Consider the following 8,920-nt stretch of genomic DNA (forward strand, 5'->3'; position numbering starts at 1 on the left):
CGTCTGCTAGCATGGTCTGGACTGTCGGTTTCTAATCCATCTGTGCTCTGCAGAGACAGCCTGCTGCCAACTGGATCTCCGCTAAGCCTTTGGAGGAGCCGACAGAACGGCGGCTGCTGCCAACTTCCTGAAAGTTTTATTTATATCCTGACCACTTCCTGTTTCTTTTTTTATTGAAACACTTGTGTACTTAAGCGAGTGTGTTGACAAGTGTTTCTCTGATGAATCAGATGCTCTTGCTGTTGGCTTTGATGTTTCCAGGCGATCAGGAGTCCGTGGATAGAGGGTAGCTTTAATCCCAAGCACCAAAGGCAGAATAAGGCCAATGACTTTGATCTCCCTCATGCAAAAAACCCAGTAATTTTCCACTGCAATGCCACCCTGCTGGTAATATTGGATTAAAAACTCCCTCTTTTCTTCTGCTGTCCACTCATGTATGGCCTAAGGTGTGGATGCGGTCTGTCGGGGATGCTTCGGCATTCTGCACAATAGAGATAGAGAGCGAGAGAGGAATAGAAAAAGCAGTTTTGACATTTCTGCTGCCGCCACGGCGAGGCAATTCAGCCCCGCAGAACAACATTTTCATGAGGGTATAAGAATTCAAACGGGCATTTTGTTGATGGACAACCTGTTTGCACCTTTTTCTACCTGTTTACAAGCATCGAGCCAAATGGTATGTTTATGGATAAATAATGTAACGGCAGGCGAGATGAAAGGAGCGCTGTGTACACGCCTCGAGCCAAAGCGCGCCCCGTTCGAGCTGCTCCTCTAAAGGAGCGTTTTTTTGCTCGGAATAATCTGAGGTCAGCAAGCTCATTGCGGCCACTCAGGTTCCAATGAAAGAGCAGCATCTATTATACAGCAGGGGAGTCAAAGGGCTGAAGCAGTGTGAAGTTCAGATAACGAGTCATTACCAAAAATTAACAGCCGTGGCCATTGGCCATCTTATAGCAGATGATGGATCCGCTAATAGGTTTTCAACAAGTGCTCATATTGTTGTAACCAGTTTCATTACCCAAAGTGTCTGCTGCATGACTCAGCCAGGACCCCGAACTGGTCTTCTGCTTATTTGAATAGACCAACTGCAATTTAGTAGCTCTCTGCTAGTTAAGAAGTTAATGAAGCTAAACGACCGCTCGAAAGTCTTTTGGGGTGATGCATATTTTATATCCCCGACATCGATGATCACCACCAAACTCTGTCTTTACCCTCAGTGTCTCTCAACTCGTCGTTTTGTCTTTACATCCGATCATGATAAACTCCATGATAACTACCTCTCCAGCATCAAAACAGACATTTAAAGGGCCAGTTCGCCGATTTTCAACATCAGTCCTATTACGTGGAGCTAATGCCATTATGGTGGGACAAAAAATGCATTTTGGCTCTGTGCCTTTGGAGGACGCTATCAGCCAGTCACGGGAGCTTGTTAAACTACACTTCCTCAATCTAGGACGCCCGCTACCGATGTCACAACTCGTTCAAAATCGTCAGGTTTGAAATGTAGACTGCAGACCTGGAGATTTTTCACACGATCCACCGGTATCCACCGGTATATTTGTCGTCTGCCGGCAGCGTAAGGAATGCAGAACCACGAGCTGTTTGTACAACTTTCTCCACAGCTATGGCGCCAATTTCAAATATCATTGCTTCTATCGATTACAGAGAACACCAGCTTTGACTGAGGGGGCCAATTGCTCCTTTGACATTTAGTTTGAGGCTTGATAGTTTGAGGCTAGCTAACAGATATCACTGTCAGGAGCTGGTGGAGACCAAATCCGAGCTAAAATGAGACTGAATATTTAAATCCGCTAATTAAAACAAACACGTCGCTCTTTTTCTTGGGGTTGAGACTTCAAGTCTGCATGTGTGCAACATGTCCACATACAGTAGATCAGACACAGGTAGTATAAGCAGAAGCACGTGCCTGTGAGCGGTTCTAACATCAGGGTACATGCACACTGCTGTGTGTGCTGAAGGATTGAAATGAACCAGTTCAAAGATTTCCCTCTCCCTTCACTCGTCCCAGCGTGTGATCTTCCGCCGCGTGTTTTGCTCCATCAACATATTTGCTTACACGTTGCTTGAAAGACCTTTAACGTTTTACGCTTATCATTTCAATATGGCTTTTATCATCCTTTCATGTGACGGGCTTGGATGGAAAATCAGATTTCAGAATGAGATGTGTAAGACGTCTTCGCGATCAAAGATGTACATATGTCTGCTTTTACAGCGATGTGAACAGATGGAGACGCAGACGGAGGAAGCAACATGTTTAAGATGCAGATATTTTTACACTATAAGAGCGATATTTAATGTGATCTTGCACATAAGGAAATTGTAATGTCCTAAAGCAAAGCATAAGGCTGTGAAAGTCTGCTATGAATGGCGGGGCTCCACACGGAGAACGGCAAAGATTTCATTTCAGAGCAGAAGAGACTGAGAGGCTTAACCTCTGACACGGCAGAGGTACAGAGAGCCGGGCAATCTCTCTTCAGGGTGAGCCGCTTTTCTTGTTTGGGGCTGAATAAGAGATTTCAGCGCGAGGGGAAGTCAGAAGAGATATGGAGGCGGAAAAACAGAGAGGAAATTGGAGCGGCGGAGTTTGAGACAGTGAGGCCGAGAGAGGTGTGACAGAGAGCGCGGCGCAGGCAGATCAGGTCATATTTCATCACTGTGTGGACAGTGCGGAGAGAAGGAGGGGAGGAGGGGGGGGTGTTTAAAGGCCATCAGAAAGGCCAGGATGGAGCGTCACTCAAAAGCTGAAAAGAGAGTGTCAACACTGGGTTTGCGAGGCCGGGGTGCTGCGCTGACCCGCCCGCAGAGAGGACAAGAGGGAGGACTGGCCAAACAAACAGATGAAATTTCTCACACCGGTGTGTGATGCCAAAGTTGGCTGAGAATCCCCCAGACAGGCTCAGACTGAAGGGAATCTGTGTGTACATTTACTAACATAATTAGCACCTTTTTCCTGCATGTGCAGGAATGTGAGATCACAATTATTTACTGCTTTGAAATCTGAAAACAAGAGTCTCAGTGTTGGGTTAATTACAAAGAGAGAAGTGGAGCTAATGAATGCTTTGGAAGGAAGCTCCCATGTTGCGTTCGGATTACTATAGGATCCATAAATCCTCACAATGCTGCACATAATTAAAACATTTCTACATGAACCAGACGCCATGTCCTCATTAGAGCTGATTCCAAAGCTCTGTGCTCTCTGATGTCCCCTTTGCATGCTGCGTGCTGCGAGGCAACACTGTGTGTTTTTTATCAATGAGAGATGGGTTGCTTTGAAGTGAGCGATGTGACTCCTGTTAAATACCTTTGCTCTTCATGCAGATTGAGCAACTGTCATCATTGACATCTTCCTCTGTGCACATTAAAGCCACCGTGACGTCACACATTTGTTTCTTGAAAATGAAGCCGCCGCCATCTTGGTTTAGTGGAACCACTTAGATGAGAGGGTGGCGCTGCAGAAAACGCCTGTGATTGTGTTTCTGACGGTGACTGACAGCAGGTGTTTTACTGGCCGACGATTACCGTAATATTCGGTGTATAAGACGCACCTTTTCCAACTAAAAAGTGGGTTGCGTCCTATAAACCGGTGCGACCAATACACCAGTATAAAATGCAGGGAAAGGTTTGTTGTTTTGATAAGCTAGCTAAAGTTAAGTGGTGACGTCACACCGGGTCCAAGCTGCTACAACGTCTCCTTTGGTGCTGTTTTGTGCACAGCGAGGAAAACTAGCGTGATTGTTGCTAACGCTTCGTCACGGACATGCACCATCACGATCGCCATCGCAGCCGCCGCCCTCACAACAGTCAACGTTACTGTAGGCTGCCAGCTACCGCTAGCTACAGCACAGGTAGCTAGCAGGTTTTTTTTTTTAATATGTTTTGAATGCGTTTTAATATTGAAATGGTAGTAACTTGTATACACGTTTTTAATGAAATTAAATTAATATATAGTTGTAGAAAAGCTTTTTCCCCCTGGGACACCCCGAAAAACAGACTCATATTCCGGTGCGACTTATACTCTACTACTTAGTACTAAATATATATCAGTACAATAATACGAGCATTTAACTCACTGAAAAGCTGGAGCTCACACTTCTTGTACGGCCAGAAAGTTCCATAAGTCCCACAGAGAGAGAGAGAGACAGATTATGTGTCCAAACTTTGCATGAAAAAATCCCCAAAAGGCTCCAACAACACAAACAGGTGAAGCTCAGTGTCTGTATGTCTGTGTTGACGTCTAGCAGACAGCCAGCAGGGTCCATCTGTCAATCAAGTGAGCCGGCCTCTACGATTTGAGGCGTGTGTTATAGAAAAAAATTCACCCCCACAAAGTTAACGATAAAATTAGCAATTTATAACAAAACAGTTTTTTGTACCCGGCTGTAAACAAGTTTGTAACTGCTGTAAAAATGGCCGTTTTCCCATCTGCTGCCATGTTATTTCTTGTTTTCTGGAGCCTCTAGTGGCCCCTCGAGGAACTGCAGTTTTCAACACCAGCGGTTGCCAATTGCTTAAAACACACGGTTTGAATTTCTCGCCGTCTGATTTTAAAGAAAGCAATTCCTCCGCGTCGTCCTGTGATCTTTTTTTGTTTCTGATCCCACACACACCACATCTGCCCTCATCGATCACAGAGGCTGCTCCGGTCCACGTTCTGCCTTTAAGATGGATGAATTCACTTTCCCTGGACCCTTTTGAGATATAGTGCATCCCACAGCACATGTAATAAAAGGTTCAAAACAAACACTGGTGCACTCTTTATTTCTCACTCCATACAATGACTCACTGCGGGCATGTGCATTCAGGGTGGAGTGTTTTTGAGTGTTTTAAAGCAGTGCTTCAGTGTTTTGACTCGGCTGCCTTTCTTCTTCAGTCGAGTCGGATTGGCAGTGACGAGAGGCAATTTGTTGGCAAGCAGCAGGTGGTTGGCTTAATTGCCCACGGTGCTGGTTGGAGAGAAAGTGTCTTGCTGAGTGTGGAGCAGCGTCTGCACTGGCAGAGCTCGAGTCCGGATAAAGAACAGCAGTAAGCATATTGTCATCTCCCACCTCGCCACCCTAATCAGTACTGCTACTCACTCCCATTGTTCAACCCAACTGGCTCGCTTCCCGGAGGAATTCTCCTATTCTCTCTGCCTCTCCTTCTTTTTTTCTTCTCTCCCAGCGCCACCCACATCCTCTTCTTTTCACTGCCTTTCATCTCCAAATTCGCTCCCTCTCTCTGTCTCTCTGCTGCTAATGCCGCTCGATCTCTCCCTCCCAGTCTTTAGCATCCCATCTCTCCAGATCAATCCTCCCATCTTCTTCTCTGTTTACCTATCCTTCATCTTCCCTCTCTTTGCACCTTTCCCTTATTTCCTGTTATGTTCACCCCACTGTGCTCCTGTCCTGTCTTTCTCTATCTCCGCTGCTCTCCCTCCTCTCTGTGCTTTCTTTCCCTTTCTTCCCGGAGGAGCAGGATATTGATGTAAACACACACAGAGCTCTGAGTGCTTCTTAAGCTGCTCTGACCGATGCACAGGCCTCCCTCCATTGTCTCCACAACTGTGGGAAGAAGAGACTTGATTTCCAATAGGCTTATCCCACCAGTCCTCCCAGCGCCGTGTCCATGAAAAGATGGCGAGAGGTTTGACTTGAAGGCCGTGGGGCTTGGACGGACTGAGCTTGCCTTGCCGTCATGTCACGGCTGCGCCGTGTTAATGGATCAAAGAGATGTGGGCAGCGGGCGAGCGGCAGCGCTGTAATTAAGCATTTGAGACCACGCTGGCAGAAATAGAAGTGGAACTAAGAGGATGGTGATGGCGATGGCGGCTAAGGAAAGCAACACAGCCTCGCAGAGTTTGATGAAATCAAGTATGAACCGATTATGAAGTGTGGACATGAATAATGTGGAGATTGTGGTCCAACACAAAATGATTGAGACCAAAACAGGAAGCGGAGGAAACACTGGCGAGTGGTAAAATCTGAGTGTCCAAACACTTGGTACAAGTGTTGTGTTTGTGAGAGTAATGCTGTCCCACATGCTGTGTTGTCAGCCCTCCCCTCTTAGCTGATTTGTGATGGTTTAAGTGGGTCGACGAGACTGTGCATCAGGTTCATGTCCAGTCAGTGCAGTGTTTATATAACTTACCTGACCCCTTCTTCCACTCTGAAACTTTTCTCCACAAGGAGGACATCGGGAGACATCTTTGGTTGATAGCTTGACTGTGACATCAACCGATTGTGATCCCTTTGGTGGACATGTACAGTAGGCCATGCCGTGTTGGCTTTTTGGTACAGAGGCCGTTGCGTCAAAGCCTTTTTAATCCAAGTAGTTTTGTGGCCCTTAAACTAGTGTGTGTGGACGCCCTCCATTTTTCCTGTAATCATCCTGACCACAACCAAGTAATTTTAGATACCTAAACCAAGTCTTTGCATAAAACACTCAAAAGTTTAAGGGTTAGGAACGGCCCAGCGAGAGATGCTGGAGCGACGAGAATATACCGGTGGATCATCTAAAAAATCTTCAGGTCTGCAGTCTACATTTCAAACCTGACGAGTTTGAACGAGACATGACATCGGCGGCGGGTGTAGTTCAGCGAGCTCCCTGGAGGTTTTCCAGGGCCCATTGGAGGAGCGGATAGCCTCCTCCAAAGGCACAGAGTGACATTACATTTTTTTTGTCCACCATACTGGCATTAGCTCCCCATAATAGCATGATAGGACTGAGGTTGGAAAATTGGCGAACTGGCCCTTTAATAGCCCCTAAAACAATCCACCAAGGATCAACTGTTAACCCTTCGTTGTGCATTTGTTTTGAAACAGGAAGTTGCAGCACGACTAAGGAAGGAGATGTAGGACTGATTTTGAGAGCTTTCCACTGCTGACCTGGGGGAAGCATTCAGAAGCATAGCTCACCTGCCTTCTTGCTTATTTATTATTATTCAAATGTTGCTTTAAAGGCGATGATTGGGCAGTCCTCATAACTGTGTCAGCGAGCTTGCCTACAAGCAAGGAGCCCCCAACCTGTTCTGCTCTTTAATCCCCTCTTAAAACTACATCCATCTTCTGTATCTGCTCCCCTCCCAACACTTCATTGAAGTTCTGTCATGTTTTACACTAAGTGTAAGATTTAAAACCTACTAATCGTATCGACTCTTGATGTTTTGTGCATCATTTCAAATACTTTCCTCTGCAATCCAGTCAGACGTTTCGGTATCTGTGGAAACTTTGCAATCTTGACCTGAATTTAAAATCCAGTTCCCTGAGTATCAAAGGACTGTGCGCATGCCGGCTGCATGTGTAATGTTGCTCTTACCGGAGGGGAAGAAAGTTGGATTAAGGAACGGTAGAGCAAACAAGTCTGCACACTATCATAATGTCTGACATGTTTGTGTGTCGTCCTTTTTAATGCAGCAGTACCACAGGTAGCTGCAGATCCTTCCTAACCCCACCTGTGGATGTTTGCTTTTATCACGCCACATTCTGCCCCAAACGCCTGACAAGGAAATGTGTTTTAGAGCATGTCTGCGAGGTGACATTTCTCTGCCGATGAGGCCCGCGTTCCTGTTGATGTTGCTTAGGTGTGTATTTTTATTTTACTCGACACTTTGTCTCTGTATTTTTTTCCCCCCAACCTTTCTCTTCAAAGTGGCATAAAAGGCACCCGTCATGCCTGACGATCAAAGAGCAACAAGCAGAGCGCCGGCTCTCTGTTGTGCCGCTGTCATTTTCGCTCCTTTTTCAAACAACAAAACAAACAGGGACCTTCAAAACTCACGGCCAACTCTTGATGAACACGTGGCGGCTTCACGCGCTCACACTCGGGAGAGATCTCGGCCCCGTGTCAGGTTTGTGAGTTTTGATATGATCCTGTCGAAAGTTTGAGTTGACGTAAGTGATCGTGTAAGAAAGATCAGTCGTCCAATTACCTTGTGCGTATTTTGCTGCCAAGAATGTACAGAGAGCGCTGCACTTCACTTTCCTATCAGTCAGAGCGTCTTTAAGAAGCTGAAGCTATTTATCATGTTGACGTGGTCCCTCACACCTCCTCCTCAACCAATGACTCTGCTTATAGATGGACGACGCGTCTCCATCTGCTCTCGCTGTATGAAACTGATGCCAAAATAGCCCCCGTGATAGGCGCTGCCATCTTGCGATGGTGACGTCATTTGGAGCCAGAGTTGTGCCACTTCCGCTCACCAAAACACACACTTAACTTACTGAAAAAAACAGCAAGGATCCCGTGCGTCGGTGTGTTTAACAGCAGAACAGCTTCCTGTGTTGGCCTGAAGCAGACGTTCACAGATATGGAAACTTCAATGACTGTAGTGATTGTTTTAGTTACATCTCCTCTAGGGATGCACGATATTGGATTTTTTGCCGATATCCGATATGCCGATATTTTACAACTCATTTAGCCGATTACCGATACCCATATTTTTTTCCCGCACACCTAATTGCATAGTTCATCAACTCTCTTCTGTATTGGAATTAGCGTACAGTATAATGTTGATACTCTTATCACATTTGTTACAACGGTCGGGGTGACGGGTCTTGAGATGGTTAATCAGGTTTGTAGTGTTGAAAGACTTTGCCTCGGCTCCTCCTCGCATCACCGAAGCTGAGCAGTCATTGCAAAGAGCAGTTTTACTATCTATTTCAGACACTCTGAAAAACTTCCACACCACGGACATTCTGGCTTCTAACTCTCTCATGCTGCAGGTAGACACACGTGAGGTCATCACGCAGGTCTTCTTCGCGCCAGGGACATTGCGCAGAGGTCGGGCATTTAATCAAGTATGCAGCAGCCCATTATTTTATCGGTTAATTATATCGGCCGATATCATTTTTAAGCCAATATTGGCCGATACCTTTAACGTTCCGATAATATCGTGCATCCCTAATCTCCTCTCACCGTTCCTCCT

Source organism: Semicossyphus pulcher, unplaced genomic scaffold (genome assembly GCF_022749685.1).
Source record: "Semicossyphus pulcher isolate SPU_LCO1_2020_fin unplaced genomic scaffold, fSemPul1.0.p SCAF_24, whole genome shotgun sequence".
Taxonomy (NCBI): domain Eukaryota; kingdom Metazoa; phylum Chordata; class Actinopteri; order Labriformes; family Labridae; genus Semicossyphus; species Semicossyphus pulcher.